Here is a 21,612-nt window from a genome sequence, read left to right as displayed (position 1 = left end):
AAGAATGGAACATATGCAGGTTCTTACAATAAGGTGTGAATTGCATGGTTGCACTGGGAACTTTGGGCTTTTGTTTTCTTTTGCACTAATTATCTACGGGCAGATGGGGCTCGTCAGCCTGGGAAAGCAGCCCATCTCGACAATAGACAATAGACAATAGGTGCAAGAGTAGGCCATTTGGCCCTTCGAGCCAGCACCCCCATTCAATGTGATCATGGCTGATCATCCCCAATCAGTACCCTGTTCCTGCCTTCTCCCCATATCCCCTGACTCCGCTATCTTTAAGAGCCCTATCTAGCTCTCTCTTGAAAGAATCCAGAGAACCGGCCTCCACCGCCCTCTGAGGCAAAGAATTCCACAGACTCACAACTCTCTGTGAGAAAAAGTGTTTCCTCTTCTCCTTTCTAAATGGCTTACCCCTTATTCTTAAACTGTGGCCCCTGGTTCTGGACTCCCCCAACATCGGGAACATGTTTGCTGCCTCTAGCGTGTCCTAACCCTTAACAATCTTATATGCTTCAATAAGATCTCCTCTCATCCTTCTAAACTCCAGAGTGTACAAGCACAGTCGCTCCATTCTCTCAGCATATGACAGTCCCGCCATCCCGGGAATTAACCTTGTAAACCTCTGCTGCATTCCCTCAATAGCAAGAATGTCCTTCCTCAAATTAGGGGACCAAATCTGCACACAATACTCCAGGTGTGGTCTCACTAGGGCCCTATACAACTGCAGAAGGACCTCTTTCCTCCTATACTCGACTCCTCTTGTTATAAAGGCCAACATGCCATTCGCTTTCTTCACTGCCTGCTGTACCTGCATGCTTACTTTCACAAGGACCCCCAGATCCCGTTGTACTTCCCCTTTTCCCAACTTGGCGCCATTTAGATAGTAATCTGCCTTCCTGTTTTTGATACCAAAGTGGATAACCTCACATTTATCCACATTAAACTTCATTTGCCATGCATCTGCCCACTTCCCCAACCTGTCTAAGTCAACCTGCATTCTGATAGCATCCTCCTCACAGTTCACACTGCCACCCAGCATTGTGACATCTGCAAATTTGGTAATGTTACTTTGAATCCCTTCATCCAAATCATTGATGTATATTGTAAATAGCTGCGGTCCCAGCACCGAACCTTGTGGTACCTCATTAGTCACTGCCTGTCATTCTGAAAGGGACCCGTTAATCCCTACTCTTTGTTTCCTGTCTGCCAACCAATTTTCAATCCAACCAATCTAGGAGAGGGAAAAATATGATTTAAACCCTCCACTGCCTTGTGGTCATATCCAGTCATGGAAAAAGCTCCAGGAGTAAACCTCAAGAAAATCCGGAGTCGGAGCCCCTAAGGCAGTTCGTCGTTGTCTACAGCCTCGCTCTGGCAGCTCCTGCGATGTCGCTGGTGCCAAACTGTAACAGCCCTGCTGTTCCTTTGGATCGATCAGCGACCTGGAGAGGGGAGATGTAATGCATGGGCAACAACCTGTCCTCCATATGACATCGCCCAGGCTTGCATCCTACCAGGATGCATGGTCGAATACAAGGTCAGTCATGACCGAAGGAGGCTTACTACTACTACTAATATCTATTGTCCATTGACTCTTGAAAGAATGATGAAAAGGTGAATAAGGGAGGAAGATAAACCTGACCACAAACATAAAAAGAGATTTATAGATTCTTAGAAGTAGAAAGTGTTATACAGTGAGTGTTGAACCAATGGAAAGTAAGTCTCGGAAATTAATTTTACGGGTAACAAGGAGATGGCTTTGGCCAGCATTGGCTGCCTCGCCAACAGTCTGTCCCTTCCTTCCTTGTGTTTTAATAGTATGTGTTAAATGTATGTTTTTAGCGTTCTTTAGCTTGTTTTATGTAGGGGGTGTCGGGGAGGGGGGTTGGGGGAAACTTTTTCTAATCTCTTACCTCGACGGAGATGCGATTTTTTTCCGTATCATATCTCTGTCTGCAATGCGGCCTAATATCGAGGAATTGACGGCCTTTGCTGGAGACCGACTTTTGAGAGTTCCACCGCGGGGCGCCTACGGGACTTTAACATCACGGAGCCCATGATCCCTTTGCCAGGGATTGCCCTCGGAGCTCCAATCGTGGGTGCTTGCGGACTTAACATCATGGAGCTCGTGGTCTCTGGTCAGAGATCGACTTCGGGAACTACGCAGGAGCTACGACCCGAGATTTTCGATAGCCTCAACATGGGAGCTACAACTGCCCTGACACGGGAGTTATGATCGCCACAACGTGGGGGCTTCCACCACCCCGATGCAGGGGGCTTCGACTGCAGGAGCTTCGATCACCCTGATGGATGGTTCAGCTGCCCCGACCGCGGGAGAATAGAGAAAGTAGATTGAACTTTTTGCCTACCATCACAGTGAGGAATGTGGGGAATCCACTGTGGTGGATGTTTATGTTAATTTTTATGTAGTTGTTTGTCTTGTTGCTTTCTTTTCGTATGGCTGTATGGTAATTCACATATCACTGAATTGGTACATGTGACAAGAGATTGGTACATGTGACAATAAAAGACCTTCGAAACCTTTGAAACTATTGATGATATCAGTAAAATTCCAGAAATAGGCTATTAAACACGACAGCAAATAAGCTCTGAACTATAACAGACTATTATTATTATTGCACTATATTTGTGTATTTATTGAGTATATGTGAACGTGTATATATACACACTGAACTTGTTTTTCCCCATTGTGTACTATGTTTACATGTTCTGTTGTGCTGCAGCAAGTAAGGATTTCATTGTCCTATCTGAGACATATGACAATAATCTTGGCTCTTGACTCATGAAATTGGAAATTGAAAGGAGGGAGAAACTCAAGAAAATGGCTATCACCATGACAGGTAAATGTCCATCACCATTGCAGTGACACTAAGCAATTTACTGAAACTGTGGGCTGTCCCGTCTCAGGGCCCTGATGTGATGACTGGGTAGATGAGGAGGGAATGTTTCCTCTTTGGGGAGATCCTGAACCTAAAATTAAAGAGGCACCTATTTAGGACAGAGATGGAACAAATCTTTTACTCTCTTTAGAATTTAGAGATCAAGTGTGGAAACAGGCCCTTCCGCCCACTGCATCCACACCGACCAACGATCACCCCGTACACTAGCACTATCCTACAGACTAGGGGAAATTTATAATTTTAGAGAAGCCAATTAACCCTACAAACCAGTACGTCTTTGGAGTGTGGGAGGAAACCGGAGCACCAAGAGAAAACCCACGCGGTCACAGTGGAGAACATATACAAACTCTGTACAAACAGTAGTCAGGATCGAACTCGGGTGTCTGGTGCTGTAAGGCAGCAACTCTACACTGTGCCGCCCTGTTGATGGGAGTGATGGAAGTGTACATTGGAATTATATTATCAATGTACATTAACTTTTTTTCCACTAGACATTCATCGAACAAGAGGATTATTATCTCTTAAAATGGGTATTTTTCTGTCAATAACAAATATGCCAAGGCATTATGAAACAAGATTGATCAAACTCATAATTCAAGTAGATAACTGATTAAAAGCTTGTTAACTTCTACCGTGCAATGTCAATGAGTGTCACTGTTACATTCATATGAATATAATCATTTTTAGCAGATGCCCAGTTTAATAGTTGACAATTACCCAACATTGTTGGGCTCTCGTTCTTACGGCAAGTATCAGGATGTTAATATAACAATGTAACTGTGTACAGATAAATTGAGCTGTAGGAAAATCATTACATTGTCAAGTCAAAGCCATTTCCTACAGTGATTGATTTGATTCAATGGAAATATGCAAACTGAGGCTTGTTTCATCGACGAGCAGCTACATAAGTTGCAACAGAATCATCAGCAGGGGCAGGGTGATCTACAGGAAGACTGCTCTCCATATCAGGGCACTGTGATGGAGGAACGTGAAAGAAATATAGTGGTGTTTGCTATCATCAAACCAAAGCCACCATAAATATTTATCATCCTAACGGTGGTGCCCGATAAATGAAACTAAAGTGAAAGAATATTGATTCACAAAAATTAAAGTTAAGAAAGGAAAATTCACACAATTGGAATGAATGAATAATAAAAATATAACAAGAAGAACAAATGATTTATGCTTAAAACCTGAAGTTAAAAGAGAAAATACTGGGATACCCAATGACTTTCTCAGTATTTGAAAAGAGGACCGGATATTTTGTGGAGATTTTACCAATAGTTCCCTCCTCTAGGAGCCCAAATCTGCCTGAAAACATATGTTGATAAGATGAAGGAAAATCTCAGAGTCTCCACTAAAAATCCGCTTCTCAGTCACATTTAATGCATTGTAAGATCAAACACTGGAGAGCTGTAATTTCTTATTCCTTTATAACATAGAAACAAGTTATTTGGCTAATTGAGTATGGTGACCCTCATCCGGATGCATTCCTCCCCCATTTCCCAGCAGTTTGTTCCCTCCACCATGCCCATTCATGAAACCATGAATACGCAACTTCCCATCCCGCAACTTTTTCACAACAGAAGGCTGTTTAGTCTCAAGAAGAACATGCAAAGTCCACCCAGAAGCTGGTGAAGAAGTCATTCAAGTTGCTAAAACACAAGAATAGGGAAGTCATGTTACAGTTGTATAAAACATCAATAAGGCAATATCAAGGCCAATTTTGAATATTACAGTATGGGAAGGATGTGATTTCTCTGAAAGGTCAGAGAAGGTTCACCAGAATGGTGTCTGAGAAGGAAACTTTTAATTATGAGGAGAGACTGTATAGGCTAAGAGGCTGAAGTGATAGGGTGGGCTTATGCAGCCAGACAACATTTTGAGGGGGATAGATAGGAAAGACATGAATGAACTTTATCCCATAGCAGAGATATCTGTTAGCAGATGGCATTGCTTTAAAGTAAAGGGCCTGTCCCATTTGCATGCGATTGCGTGTGCGTTAAGTGCGACCAACCGGAAGCGGAGTTCACGCGAAGTTCGCTCTAAGTACGCGCTAAGTTCGCGCGTGACGTCATTTACGTCATGCTTACCAATCAGGAGGCGGGCCGACTGAATTTGGGCGGTTTGTAGAACTATTTCACTTTATAAGAGTAGGTTTGTATTTGCATGGAATATTCTGCCTTTTTTAAACGACAAATATTTAGCATTTTTTAAGTAATGAGTGTTATAAACAAGTCTGCCTATTTGCACATACCATTATCCGACTAAAAGTGGTGAATTATGTGATTGAATAGCCTTCTTAGCTTAGATTGGTTGTCAAGAGTGTTGTTTGGGACACCAGGGTAAACCACCTGTTCCTGTTCTAATAGTGCACCATGGGGTCTCTGTTGAGCAGAGGCTTCAGATTAACAACTCAACAAAAGAGCGCACCTGCAACAGTGGAGCATTTTTGTGAAGGATCTGTTTAAACCATGTACACTAAGCAGCGTTTGAAATCACACCCTCTTATGTGGTGCCATCACCATGCAAGTCTGAAACTGTTAACAAAATACAGGAGAGATTTAGAACAAGCCCACATCACTATCCACTTCCACAGTATTTCTGAAGAGGATAAATGTCTTCATTCAAAGCGTGGCTAATCTGAGGCATTCTCTCTCCCTGAGGGCTGAAGAGGTTCTGCCACTCTATTCATTCAAAATAGATATCAATAGATATATGGACATAAAATTGTATGGGAATAGAGCTAGAACATGGTCATTGGGTAGAAGATCAATCGTGATCATAATGAGTGGATTTGAAGGGTTGGATGGCCTACTTCTTACACCAATTTTTATATTTTTGTTGTTCATAACTACTCCTTCCCAAAAAGCCAGCATGAAGCCAATCCAATTCATGTCAGCCTGCTCTGCTTGTGGATGTGCAGTAGCATGCACCAAAAAAATTGTCAAATGCGAGAGCCAGGAATTTGCCCAGAACATGAAGTCCTGATGTGGAGATTGCATTAGCTTTCTTTGTTCTGAACTGTCAGACACAAAGTTGTACTCCTGCCATGCTGCTGTTAGGGAATCCAGGAGAGAACCCACCTAACAATTAACTGCTGATGACTGCAGCTTCTCAGGAAGATATTTCAACATATAATCACACTGCTCTGGACCCGCCATCAAGGGCTCGCAGTCTCGGGAGGGGCCGAGTCGGGAGCTCCAACGTCGCGGAAGGTTCGACCAGCCCCGTTGCGAGGTTCGATCGCCCGGCGCGGGGGAGCTGACATCCCCCCGACGCGGGAGCTGATCGCCTCAACGCGGATGGCCCGAATGCCGCCGGCTACATGAGTGAAGATCATCCCGTCAACGGGGGCTCGAGGCCCACGACCGAGGAAGAACTAAGGGAAGGACTTGAACTTTATATCGTCTTCCATCACAGTGAGGAATGTGTAGGAGTCACTGTGGTGGATGTTCATGTTAAAATGTGTTTTTGAGTGATCTGTTGCTTTTAATTGTATGACTAACCTGGCCAATGAAAATCCTGGTATGTTGCAAAACATACTTGGCGAATAAAGTGTGATTCTGATTCCGATTCTGATTGTCCTAAAAGAGTTAGAATGTTAAGAGACAATTGTAAATACCAATGCTCTTTGTTTCTGCATGTGGGTATATTAGATTGCCTGGATGCTGTCTATGAAGGACAATGAAACTGAACGGTTTAAGTGGTAATGAAGGTGCCATTAAACTCTCTGTCTATCCTGACTTTCTTTCATACACTGTGCCCACGCTGTTCATTGTGCTGAGTTGCATGCTCAGATAGCTGGCTTGTGAACAGCGTGAGAGTGTCAACATTAACTGGTGGTCTGCCGAGCAAAAAAAGATTGAAAGTGACTGGCCAACAATGTCCTTATTCCAGCTGGGAGTGATTCCATGTACATCACCGAAATAGAACACAATTGTTATTAGGAAATATTCCAGTGAGTAACTTTCTTAAGGACAAATTAATATCTCAGAGGTCAATTGAAATCAGCTGATAATAAAAAGAGCAGTTAAATTTGGATGAGACTTTTTTCTGCCACCAATATTTTTAGCATTCAGATTGAGTGCTGAAGGATGGATGGTTTTTCAGATGACCTTTGCAGGAAAATGCATCGTGCAGGAGAAGGGGGATTTCTTTGAAGGCTGTACTGAAGAAACATAAAAAAACTGTTTTATTATGCAATTCATTTAAATTATACTGAATGGACCAAAGTTAAATTCAGCCCAAATAACATTTTTTTTTATTCACTATACATGGAATTCCCTCACCATATTTTAAAATCTCCAATTCAAGCAGTGGAGAAATGTATTCTCAATACAAGGTTTTGCTTGTCCAATAGGTGATGCAAATTGTGTTCTTTTAGCAGAGGGGGCGGCAACCATGTTCTGCATTGGGCCGGCCGCATTTCAGTGAGCGGATGGCAGGCCACATCTATCACGTGCACACATGGATCCCGCCCCGGATGGCAGGCAACAAATCACGTGTCACATAGATCCCGCCCCTTCGAGGACACCACCCGGAGCACTGGCTAAAGATCATAGAGCGGAGCAAGATATTCCACTATGCAGTATATGCACTATGCAAAATATGCAGTATCAACAATGCCAACCATTTGCATGGGTTTGTAACTGAAGGTGCTGGGTACAAAGGCAAGGAGGTTGTGTTGAACTTCGTTAAAATATTGGGTTCATTAAGGCTGGGATATTGGGCACTGCACTGTACAGCGCAAAAGCACGGCAGAGAGCGCAGACAAGATTTACTAGAACAATGTACGAAGGAACTGCAGATGCTGGTTTACATCGAAGGTAGACGCAAATTGCTGGAGTAATTAAGCGGGACAGGTAGCATCTCTGGAGAGAAGGAATGGGTGACGTTTCGGATCAAGCCCCTTCGGTTTTACATACATAAACAATGGCAGTAAATCGACTGCTCTTACAGAAAGCATATGGACAGCAGACACTCCACCTCTCCCATCCCACCATCAGTCCAAACCAGCTATATAATTCCATACAACGCTTCCACGGGGTCAATATTCCACAGAGATATAAAGAGTACATGTGAATAGACACAAATTGCTGGAGTAACTCAGCGGGACAGGCAGCGACTCTGGAGAGAAGGCATGGGTCTGAAGAAGCATCACCTGAAACATCACCCATTCCTTCTCTCCAGGGATGCACACTTATCCGCCGATTCCACTTACTCACACACACGCGGACATACGCAGGTGTGATCGAATTTTATGCATGGGCAACGTATAATGCTGAAGAAGGGTCTTGACATGAAATGTCACCCATTCCTTCTCTCCAGAGATGCTGCCTGTCCCGCTGAGTTATTCCAGCATTTTGTGTCTATCTTCAAGGTCAGAGTTAAATAAAAAACGAAGAGTGCTGGAGGAACTCAGCGCAACCAGTCAAAGACAGGGGGTGTGGGAAAAGAAATACGCGTGCTGGCCGGAATGGTTCCAGGGCGAGCTGAGCAGCAGGCACCGCAGCCGCTGCAACTATACACTTTTAGATGCGGGGAAAAAACAGGCCCTTCGGTCCACCAAGTCCAAAACTACCATTCACAACAGTTCTATGTTATCTCACTTTCACATCCACTCCCCACACTCGAGGCAATTTACAGAAAGTAAGCATGCAGGTACAGCAGGCAATGAAGAAAGCGAATGGCATGTTGGCCTTCATAACAAGAGGAGTTGAGTATAGGAGCAAAGAGGTCCTTCTGCAGTTGTAAAGACACCACACCTGGAGTATTGTAGGCAGTAGATTGAGGGACTGTTATATGTTGATAGAATGGAGCAGCTGGTCTTTATTAGGTCCGACTGTGTGAGTGTGTGTGTGTGAGTGTATGTGTGATTGTGTGAGTGTATGTGTGAGTGGGTAAGTCTGTGTGTGAGTGTGTGAGTGAGTGTGTGAGTGAGTGAGTGAGTGAGTGAGTGAGTGAGTGAGTGAGTGAGTGAGTGAGTGAGTGAGTGAGTGAGTGTGTGAGTGAGTGAGTGAGTGAGTGAGTGAGTGAGTGAGTGAGTGAGTGAGTGAGTGAGTGAGTGAGTGAGTGTGTGTGTGTGAGTGTGTGTGTGAGTGAGTGTGTGAGTGAGTGTGTGAGTGAGTGAGTGAGTGAGTGAGTGAGTGAGTGAGTGTGTGAGTGAGTGAGTGAGTGAGTGAGTGAGTGAGTGAGTGAGTGAGTGAGTGAGTGAGTGAGTGAGTGAGTGAGTGAGTGTATGTGTGTGTGTGTGAGTGTGAGTCTGTGTGTGAGTGTGTGAGTGAGTGTGTGAGTGAGTGAGTGAGTGAGTGAGTGAGTGAGTGAGTGAGTGAGTGAGTGAGTGAGTGAGTGAGTGAGTGAGTGAGTTAGTGAGTGTATGTGTGTGAGTGTGTGTGTGTGTGTGAGTGTGAGTGTGAGTGTGAGTGTGTGTGTGTGTGTGTGTGTGTGTGTGTGTGTGTGTGTGTGTGTGTGTGTGTGTGTGTGTGTGTGTGTGTGTGTGTGTGTGTGTGTGTGTGTGTGTGTGTGTGTGTGTGTGTGTGTGTGTGAGAGCGTGTATATTGGAATTAGTGGAGAGGTGGAATATTGGGGGACCAGCCCTCCCATGTGAAGCTGGGACCCAACGGGTCCCACTTAGCCTAGTCTTGTGATAAATCTACCAACTTAAGAATCAACCAGGTGAACTTTTATAGAACTCTCGCTATCGTAAGTATATCCTTTGGGAGAGGAGACCAGCCCTGTACACAATACTCAAGATGTGATCTCACCAACAGGAATCATCATCATTGCAACAAGTTGTGCAAAATGTTGGGGCCAAGGTCTGGAGATGAGGATGTGGTTTGGGTTTATTATTGGCACCAACCCAATTAATTTAACATTATCCCTGTCCAACTCCATTACTTTCTTATTAGGTAGTATTGTGAAAAGCTATGTAGGCATCCCCGGGCGCGTCCTCAGGGCCTGTGCTGCACAGCTGACAGACGTTTGGACTGACATCTTCAACCTGTCACTTGCCCAAGCAGTTGTCCCCACGTGCCTTAAAACCACCTCCATCGTGCCGGTGCCAAAACACTCCACTGCGGCAAGCCTTAACGACTTCCGCCCAGTTGCGCTTACTCCCATCATCACCAAGTGCTTCGAGAGGCTGGTCCTGGCACACCTCAAAGGCTGCCTACCCCCCACATTGGATCCCTATCAGTTTACCTACCGCAAGAACAGGAGTACGGAGGATGCCATCTCAACGGCACTTCACTCCGCCCTCGCCCACCTCGACAACAGAGACACTTACGTAAGAATGCTGTTCATCGATTACAGCTCAGCATTCAACACCATTATACCCTCTAAACTGATCACCAAACTCGGTGACCTGGGCATCGACCCCTCCCTCTGCAACTGGATACCGGGCTTTCTAACCAACAGACCCGTCTGTTAGGTTAGACAAACACACCTCTTCAACCCTCACCCTGAACACCGGCATTCCACAGGGCTGTGTGCTGAGCCCTCTCCTCTACTCCCTCTTCACCTACGACTGCACACCTGTACATGGTACTAACACCATCATCAAACATGCAGATGGTACAACGGTGATTGGCCTCATCAGCAACAACGATGAGTCGGCCTATAGAGAGGAGGTCCAGCTCCTAGCAGCATGGTGCGCTGACAACAACCTGGCCCTTAACTCCAAGAAGACCAAGGAGCTCATTGTAGACTTCAGAAAGTCTAGGGGCGGCACGCACACCCCCATCCACATCAACGGGACGGAGGTGGAACATGTTTCCAGCTTCAGGTTCCTGGGGGTCAACATCTCCGATGACCTCTCCAGGACCCACAATACCTCAACTCTGGTCAAGAAGGCTCACCAGCAAATGTTCTTCCTGAGGAGACTAAAGAAGGTCCATCTGTCTCCTCAGATTCTGGTGAACTTCTACCGCTGCACCATCGAGAGCATCCTTACCAACTGTATCACAGTATGGTATGGCGACTGCTCTGTCTCCGACCGGAAAGCACTGCTGAGGGTGGTGAAAATTGCCCAACGCATCACTCCCCTCCATTGAGTCTGTCCAAAGCAAGCTTGGTCTGCGAAGGGCGCTCAGCATCGTCAAGGACTGCCCTCACCCCAACCACAGACTGTTTACCCTCCTACTATCCGGGAGGCGCTACAGGTCTCACCGTTGCCGGACCAGCAGGTCCAGGAACAGCTTCTTCCCTGCGGCTGTAACATTACTCAACACTGTACCTCGGTGATTGCCAATCAACCCCCCCCCCCCTGGACACTCCTTCCACCAGGAAAAAATAATTGCACTACTATGACTGAATGCACGTAAATATATTTATTTATTGCTCATATTCTTTGTCGCTCTGCTAGGGTGATGCTAACTGCATTTCGTTGTCTCTGTACTGTACACTGCACAATGACAATAAAGTTTGAATCTGAATCTGAATCTTTTGCATGCTATCCGATCAGGTGAGATAATATTCATCAAACTCAAAGTGGAAAAATAGTATTTGAGTTGCCGAACCAAGCTGTGATGCAACCAGTCCATTTTAGGCTAAGGTTTATTATTATCATGAGTACAGAGGTACAGTGAAAAGCTTTGTTTCACTTGCTATCCAAACTGATCAGATATGGTTCTTCTTCATCTTGCGTATGGCGTGCACAGCCTAAAGTTGTAGGACAACTTGTTCGATTTGATCTTATTTGATTGTGCACACCAGGTTGATTGCATTTGTCGAAACAGGGCGGACCACGTGAAGGTTGCAATCTCCCACCCCACCAGATATGCGATACATAAACACAATCGTCAAACTCGAGTACAATAGATAGTGCAAAGGGGAAGATACAGAATGATGAATATAGTTCTCAGCATTGTCCATGGAACTGGTGCACAACAAGTCCAATGTCCACAATGGGGTAGAGGTGACTCGGACTACACCCTGGCATAGATAGGACCATTCAGAAGCATGATAACAGAGTAAAGGAAGTTGTGCCTGAATCTGATGGTGTGCACTTTAAAACTTCTGCACCTTGTGCCATCAGGGGACAGAGACCCAGAAACATGAGACTCCCTTTAAACATCTGAAGATTTGACCCATTTTCATGCCTTATTATTTTGCAAGATGCGAAACTTTGTGGAATCCTGTCCAGATCCTCCTGAATGATTGGATAGACTATTGATCTGATTAATCTTGGCCACCCCTCTGCCTGCAGGAAATCAAGTCTTTGCCACCAAAGCTATGCTAAAGTCAGTTGACATTGCCTACTTGGCACAGGCTCCCTGTTAAATTTTTCCTGCGAACGCTACATTGGCTCCTGTTAAATTGACTGTAATTCCTGTAGGTCCTGTTAAATTACTTGTAAGTCCTGTCTCACACTGCCCACGATATTAATGTCAGTTAAAACAAAAATCTGGGACTGCTGGGCAGCAACTGACCAGGAAATGTAGTGACAAAGCCATCTCTGGAGGAGTTTTGTACAAGCCACTGTTCTGCTCTTGAAAACTGATTTTTAAGTTTTGCCCAACATGAATTTGTTGATACATTCACCATTCATATTCAGCCACTCGGCCGAGACAACAGAGGTGCTGTCACGAGATAATTCTCTTTAGCTGTACTTTAAAGACTTGGAAGAACAATGAAGAGTAGCAACAGAGGGAAGCTGAACATGAGGTGCCGAGTACCCACTCGCCTGGATGTGGAAGCCACTGTTGGTACCCTGTACCCGCTCACCATTGTTGCCAGGTACCAGAAGGGAGCGGGGAGAAGAAAGAATGACGGGGATTGGATTTGATTACGTTGACTATTTTCCTGAGGCAGCACACGTTACATCACCAAGTCAGTAAAATAGAGTTGACTGCTGAACCTGTCTGAGAGAGTTAGCTTTATTCCCAGGATATCAGCCCAATAAATCTCTATCTGTCACTGTAATGTTTCGTAAGTGGAGGAGTACAAGCAGTGAGTACAAATTAACAAACCCTAGGCAATCCTACTTCTCTGTAAATTGTAGATTGTAAATCTCTTTTACTTTTAAACTTTAGTTTAGGCTTATATCGTGGAAACAGGCAATTTGCGAATCCCCGCTGACGAGCGTTCACTAGCACTGACCTACACATTAGGGACAATTCACTAATTAGAGAAGCCAATTAAGCTACGAACTAGTACATCTTTGTAGTGTGGGAGGAAACAGGAGCATTCGGAGAAAACCCACACGGTCACAGGGAGAACATACTGGCTCTGTATAGACAACACCTGCAGTCACATTGAAGCTAGGTCTCTGGCGCTGCAACTCGACAGTTGCGCCACAGTGCCACCAACCTGTACCTCCTGCAGAACATCATGTCGTAATTCAAGGCCAGAGAACAGTTGAGCTTGAGTTGCTGGTGTCGGCGGCACAAGGCGGAGAGAGAGAATGCCAGTGATCCACAGGAGTCTGGGATATTGGATGGTTTGCAAATTGTTGAACTGGGTGATGGGTTGGTGTCAGTGCTTTTGTGAGGATGGACCATCCATGGAAGAAGATTGATGGTGATGGACATGTTCAGGGCAAAGTAGCACTGGCTCAGTGTCCGAAGACTCCCCCTCAGAGCAGCCCTTGCTTCCTTTACCTGCTGGCTGTCCCCAGTCCTGGAAACCCAGTTGGCTGGGGCTACATTTGGAATGGAGAATGCCCAAGGCTGACAGCTTCACTAAAGTCCAGAGAATGTGTGACTGCCAGGATGGGAGATTGGTATCTGTTGTGCATGAGTTTGAGACTTTTTTAAACTATATCCCACCTGACCCAAACTATAACAAAGTGAAAATGAAGGTCTATTCCACTAGGTCATCATTACGTATTGCTATGAAAACTATTTATTCTGTATGAAGGCACACTTTTTCGCATTTGGTGTATTTAATCAGCTTTGATATATATGCTGCTTCCATTACTTACTGTGCTCTCAAATGAATTCCAACACTTTTAAAACAGTAAGATGCTCCTGCCAGTAGTAATTTATTTCCACAATGGGGTATCAATCAGTCACAATACTTACTGCCACCAGCAGGCTAAAAACTCTGCTCTTAAACTTAATTAACAGCTTGTCTCCTTATCCCCTGTCCCACTTAGGAAACCTGAACAGAAACCTCTGGAGACTTTGCGCCCCACCCAAGGTTTCCTTGTGGTTCCCGGAGGTTGTAGGTGTGGTTCCCGGAGGTTACAGGTAGTGGAAGCAGGTAGGGAGACTGACAAAAACCTCCGGGAACCCCATGGAAACCTTGGGTGGGGCGCAAAGTCTCCAGAGGTTTCCGTTCAGGTTTCCTAAGTGGGACAGGGGCATTAGATTCTCTTTTGCTCTTAGAGCATAGCCAAAAGCTTTGCAACTTTCATCGCGGTGTCAGATGTAGTATATTCAGGTGCACACCCAATGCCAATAGACAATAGACAATAGACAATAGGTGCAGGAGTAGGCCATTCGGCCCTTCGATCCAGCACCGCCATTCAATGTGTTCCTGTCTTTTCCTCATATCCCCTGACTCCGCTATCATTAAGAGCCCTATCCAGCTCTATCTTGAAAGCATCCAGAGAACCTGCCTCCACCGCCCTATGAGGCAGAAAATTCCACAGACTCACAACTCTTTGTGAGAAAAAGTGTTTCCTCGTCTCCGTTCAAAATGGCTTACCCTTTATTCTTAAACTGTGGCCTCTGGTTCTGGACTCCCCTAACATCGGGAACATGTTTCCTGCCTCCAGCAAGTCCAAACCCTTAACAATCTTATATGTTTCAATGAGATTCTCTCTCATCCTTCTAAACTCCAGAGTGCACAAGCCCAGCTGCTTAATTCTCTCAGCATATGACAGTCCCGCCATCCCGGGAATTAACCTTGTAAACCTACGCTGCACTCCCTCAATAGCAAGTATGTCTGTCCTCAAATTAGGGGACCAAAACTGCACACAATACTCCAGGCGTGGTCTCACTAGGGCTCTGTACAACTGCAGAAGGACCTCTTTGCTCCTATACTCGACTCCTCTTGTAATAAAGGCCAACATGCCATTCACTTTCTTCACTGCCTGCTGTACCTGCATGCTTACTTTCATAGACTGATGTACAAGGACCCCCAGATTCCGCTGTACTTCCCCTGTTCCCAACTTGATGCCATTTAGATAGTAATCTGCCTTCCAATTTTTGCCACCAAAGTGGATAACCTTACATTTCTCCACATTAAACGTCATCTGCCATGCATCTGCCCACTCCCCCAACCTGTCCAAGTTACCCTGCATTGTCATAGCATCCTCCTCACAGTTCACACTGCCACCCAGCTTTGTGTCATCTGCAAATTTGCTAATGTAACTTTGAATCCCTTCATCCAAATCATTGATGCATATTGTAAATAGCTGCGGTCCCGGCACCGAGCCTTGCGGTACCCCACTAGTCACTGCCTGCCATTCTGAAAGGGACCCGTTAATCCCTACTCTTGTTTCCTGTCTGCCAACCAATTTTCTATCCATGTCAGCACTCTACCCCCAATACCATGTGCCCTAATTTTGCCCACTAATCTCCTATGTGAGACCTTATCAAATGCTTTCTGAAAGTCCAGGTACACTACATCCACTGGCTCTCCCTTGTCCATTTTCCTAGTTACATCTTCAAATAATTCCAGAAGATTAGTCAAGCATAATTTCCCCTTCGTAAATCCATGCTGACTCGGACCGATCCTGTTAATGCTATCCAAATGTGTGGCTATTTCATCTTTTATAATTGACTCCTGTATCTTCCTCACCATGTCAGGCTAACTGGTCTATAATTCCCTGTTTTCTCTCTACTGCCTTTCTTAAAAAGTGGGATAACATTAGCTACCCTCCAATCCACAGGAACTGATCCCGAGTCTATAGAACATTGGAAAATTATCACCTATGCATTCACGATTTCTAGAGCCACTTCCTGAAGTACCCTGGGATGCAGACCATCAGGCCCTGGGGATTTATCAGCTTTCAGTCCCATCAGTCTACCCAACACTATTTCCTGCCTAAGGTTGATTTCCTTCAGTTCCACCATCACCCTTAGATCCTCTGGCCACTACTATATCAGGAAGATTGTTTGTGTCCTCCTTTGTGAAGACGGATCCAAAGTGCATGTTCAACTCATCTGCTATTTCCTTGTTCCCTATAATAAATTCACCTTTTTCGGTCTTCAAGAGACCAACTTTGGTCTTAACTAATTTTTTTTTCTTCACATACCTAAAGAAGCTTTTACTATCCTCCTTTATATTCTTGGCTAGCTTACCTTCGTACCTCATCTATTCTCCCCGTATTGTCTTTTTAGTTATCTTCTGTTGCTCTTTAAACATTACCCAATCCTCTTGCTTCCCACTCATCTTTGCTACGTTGTACTTCTCTTTTATTTTTATACTGTCCCTGACGTCCCTTGACAGCCACGGTCGCCCCTTACTCCCCTTGGAATCTTTCTTCCTCCTAGGAATAAACTGATCCTGCACCTTCTGTATTATTCCTAGAAATACCTGCCATTGTTGTTCCACTTTCATCCCTGCTAGTGTATCTTTCCAGTCAACTTTGGCCAGCTCCTCCCTCATGACCCCATAGTCCCCTTTATTCAACTGTAACACTGACACCTCCGATCTACCCTTCTCCCTCTCCAATTGTAGATTAAACCTGACCATGTTATGGTCACTACTTCCTAATGGCTCATTAACCTCGAGGTCCTTTATCAAATCCGGTTCATTGCAAAACACTAAATCCAGAATTGCCACCTCCCTGGTAGGTTCCAATACAAGCTGCTCTAAGAATCCATCACAAAGGCACTCTACAAAGTCCCTTTCTTGGGGTCCAGTACTAACCTGATTTTCCCATTCTACCTGCATGTTGAAATCTCCCATAACAACCACAGCATTACTTTTACTACACGCCAATTTTAATTCCTGATTCAACTTGCACCCTATGTCCAGGCTACTGTTTGTGGTAATGATTTTTGATCATTTTGCAACTAATCCATTTGGGAAAATTAACAACCAAATTCAACTTCCCAAGATCAGTAGATCAATTTCAAATCGCTGGTTGGAAGTGAGACAAACTGAGAGGCAGGTTCACAGCACATATAATCCATCACCTGGTCACCACCAGATGGATACAATTAATGTTGTCCCTAATTGAATCTCAGCTGAATGATTTGGCATGGACTGTAGAATCAAACACATTCCAAAAATAAATCATGCAACATTCCTTTCTCTGTTAAAATGTGCTGATCCAGGTAATTCTGAACCACATCTTACTTATTGTTTTTATATAAATTGTCCTTGGAATGATAACGCACACAAATGTATAGCCGCTCTCACAGTTCTCTGTAGACTGCCAAATCGCAACGTCACCTATTCCTTATCTCCAGAGATGCTGCCTGACCCGCTGAGTTACTCCAGCTTTTGTGTCTTATCTTTGGTTTAGGTTGTTCCTTCCTACACACTTTCCTTTTTATTTGCCTGTAATATGCACTTAGAATTGCACCATTTACTTCTTATTCTTTAATTCTACTCTCATGGCATTTGTCTCGACTTGAACAGTAGAATAACGTTTGAAATGGTTGCAATCATTCAACTGGAATCTCCCCGGGAAATATATGGTTCAGGATAATTACCAACTGATGACATGTCCAAATTATATTAAAGTGGTAATTAAAAAATACAAATTTAACTTCTAAACCAAGGTGCAACAATTGGTTAAAAATTGTGTAACATAACTGAAGTGCCCAATACCTCATCTGCTGAGTTAGCAAAGGTCAACAGTGAAAGTCATGAGAAACAGTTGGTCTTTCTGCCTATGTCATTGGGAGAAGTAGATCGATCAAGGTTCCCACTCAGTCCCCCTTCTGTTCTGCTTGTTACGGACAGGGAATACTAGTACAAGGGCTCACTGGGTTACCAATTATCCAACTCTATGCAAATTCTCCCCTATATTTTTTAAGCATTTTCCAACTCAGCAATGTAAAAAAATGTTTTATGGTATCCATTATTGGCTGGAAACAGCATATATTCCATTAGTTTCATTATGGGCAGTATGAGGGTGATTATTCAATGATTTTTTAGAGTTTCAACAGGCCCTTTGGCCCACCGAGTCCACGCCGAACAGCGATCATCCGTTCACACGAGTGATGTATTTCACATCTACTCTCTACACACTTGGGCCAATTTACAAAGGCCAATTAATCCACAAACACGCACATCTTTGGGATGCAGGTGGAAATAAGAGCACCCGAATGAAACCCATGCTGTCATGGAGAGAATGTACAAACTTCACACTGACAACTCTCTAAGTCAGGATCAAACCCAGGTCAAACTCTGGCACTGTGGGGCAGTACCTCTACTAGCTGCATCACTGGGCCACCCAAATGAAAGAATTATAGCAAATTCTAGATGGTGGCGCGAGCACATCGTGACGCCCTGTGTCTCACCAGAATCTGCAAATTAACAATAATTTGCTTATTTGTCTCAAGTCTGTTCACTCAGTACAGTCTTGCATACATATCATACAGCCGACAGGAACTTTTCGGTTCCTGCAACTTTTTCGGCGAACTCGTTTCGCTCCTGAACTAGCCAGTACAGCGGAGCGTATCAACCCAGCTCAGCCGACCGGAAGCGCCCATAGACGGCGCCGCGAACGTAAACACCGCTGCGGATGCCGAGGTGGCTTAAGTGCTAGGCTAAAGCTAACTCCACACAGGCTATCAATTCCTAGCCTTTTCTTCGCCAACGTACGATCACTGGTGAACAAAATGGACGAACTCCGGTTGAGGATTACCACCCGCAATTGGATTAAGGACCGCAACATCATGATTTTCACAGAAACATGGCTCAACAACGACATTCCTGATAGCACCATCGAGCTAACGGGGCGTCATATACTCCGAGCGGACAGAACAAGACACCAGTAAGACCAGAGGTGGTCTGTGCATTTATGTAAACAAAGCTTGGTGCACGGACACTACCATCATCGAGAGTCACTGCTCAGCTAACCTAGAGTTTCTCATGGTTAAATGCAGACCGTTCTATCTGCCCAGAGAGTTTACATCTACTATTGTGACTGCAGCCTATATTCCTCCGGATGCTAATGCTAAGCTTGCAATGAAAGAACTGCATACTGCCATTAGCAAACAACAGACTCTCAACCCCGAGGCAGCCTTCATTGTTGCGGGTGACTTCAACCACTCCAACTTGAGGTAGACACAATTTGGGGAGTACAGTCTTCAAAGGTTCAAAGGATCAACCTTTGAACCTTTGAACCTTTGAAGATTGTACTCCCCAAATTGTTTTTTTAGTAATTGTTAAGACTGTAGAAAATGCAATTTTGTTTAAACCAAGCTGTTTGAATTACAATAAAAGGCATTTTATTCTATTCTATATATTCTACCCCTGTTTATACTGTATATATTCATCCACAACGTACTTAATGCTTACTGCACTAATACTTCTGTCTATCCTGCATATATCCCACCCAGTGTATCCATACTACAATGCCCCACTGTACATATATTTCCCCACCTATAGTGTACCCTTATCTAGACAACTGTATATATCCTACTCTTACTGCCTATGCTGCTCTACTGCACTTTCTTAGATATTATTCCACCACATGCACTGTTTTTGCACTTCTGGTTAGATGCTAACTGCATTTCGTTGTCTCTGTACTTGTACTCTGCACAATGGCAATAAAGTTGAATCAAATCAAATTCATTAAATTAAATATATGTAGAACGGTACGATATGTTGCTTCAGAAAGACGGCCATTTCTGACATGGAGAAATTGTACTTCAGACAGTTCTCAGCCCTTTGATCTGTGTTTTCTTCCATATCTCTATGTCTCCCTCTCCCCTGACTCTCAGTCTGAAGAAGGGTCTCCACCCGATACATGACCCATTCCTGAGTTACTCCAGCATTCAGGACCGGGAAAATGTGTGTAACCTGCAGATAGCTGTATTGATCCTTTCTGTTATTCCAGATTGCTTTTAACAGTTGTTGAAGATAGGGAAGTGGAGTGATGATGGGATTCTGCAAAGGGCCCCCAGGTGTGAAGGAGAGAAGAAGGAAACATTCGCAAAAAGAATTTGTTTCATTTCAAATTTATTTTCCTTTTTGCCTAGCACTTGAAGATAAATAGTGGTTGTCCTACAGGTTTAAGCATTTTGATCAGCAAGATAAGTAATTCCAGCCAAACTATGATTTACTTTCTTTCAGTTGGAAATATTCCTTGGACTAAAATAAATTTCCCTGCCAAAAATTCACTCAATATTCGATAAAGCATTCTACTTCTCCTGAGATTTTCATTCAATGTGAGATTCTATGAATCTGTAAATTGGCAATGTAAAATAGAAATAGAGCTCAGCATCAAACCATTCAACCCAGTGTCCGTGCCGAACGATGCCAAAGTAAACTAATCCCTTCTGCCTCCACATGACCCATACTACTCCATTTCACGCATAATCAAGTGCCTATCTAAAAGCCTCTTAAATGCCACTATTGTATCTGCTTTTACCACCGCCCCAAGCAGGGCATTACAGGCACCATCCAATCTTGTGTAAAAAAAACTTGCCTCACACATATCCCGTAAACTTACCTCCTCCTAATTTAAAGCTATGTTCTTTATATTTCCACCCTATGAGAAAGATTATATTCTTTCTGCATTCTGTTTGCCGTTCCTCCCTGTCATTGTGGTCAGCAGCATTTACATGGCCAGCGTTGAAAACCCTTGTCCAGGGCATATAGCTACCTATTTCTAAACTTATTGCAGAACAAATTGGAGTAAAATGCCCCTGTCCCACTTAGGAAGCCTGAACAGAAACCTCTGGAGACTTTGCGCCCCACCCAAGGTTTCCGTGCGGTTCCCGGAGGTTGCAGGTGGTTGCCGGAGGTTGCAGGTAGTAGAAGCAGGTCGGGAGACTGACAAAAACCTCAGGGAACCTCACGGAAACCTTGGGTGGGGCACAAAGTCTCCAGAGGTTTCCGTTCAGGTTTCCTAAGTGGGACAGGGGCATTAGGCAGACAGCTTTGGAGAAGACTATGCTATTTTATAAACAGCCATCCCCATGGCCAAGATGGGAAGTCTGCAGTCGGGTCCCGATCTAAATTGTTGCCTATCCATTCCCTCCCCAGATGCTGCCTGATCCATTGGGCTCCTCCAGCACTTCGTGCTTTGCGGCTATTTGTACAATGGGAAGTCACATGAGAGATGAAGCCTGTCATAGCAAGGTTCCCTTGATTTTGTTAGCCCGAAGAGCTAGATCTAACTCTCTCTTGAAAACATCCAGTGAATTGGCTCCACTGCGTTCTGTGGCAGAGAATTCCACAGATTCACAACTCTCTGGGTGAGAAAGTTTTTCCTCATCTCAATCCTAAATGGCCTACCCCTTATTCTGAAACTGTGACTCCTGGTTCTGGACTCCCCCAACACCGGGAGCATTTTTCCTGCATCTAGCCTGTCCAAATCCTTAAGATTTTATATTTTTCTATGATCTCCTCTCATCCTTTTAAATTCCAGTCAATACAAGCCCAGTCGACCCTTTCTTTCACCATATATTTAAGTATATCACCTCTGAGAGGAGTGGGACAAAGGGGCTGCCCATCCAACTATAAGAGTGTTCTAGACATGTGTAACAAAGAACCATTTACCTCAGTTAACAAGCAAATAGACATTTGTTAAAACAAAGACTGAAGA

The sequence above is a fragment of the Amblyraja radiata genome, chromosome 9 (genome assembly GCF_010909765.2).
Source record: "Amblyraja radiata isolate CabotCenter1 chromosome 9, sAmbRad1.1.pri, whole genome shotgun sequence".
Lineage (NCBI taxonomy): Eukaryota > Metazoa > Chordata > Chondrichthyes > Rajiformes > Rajidae > Amblyraja > Amblyraja radiata.
Note: the sequence above shows the minus strand (reverse complement) of the source record.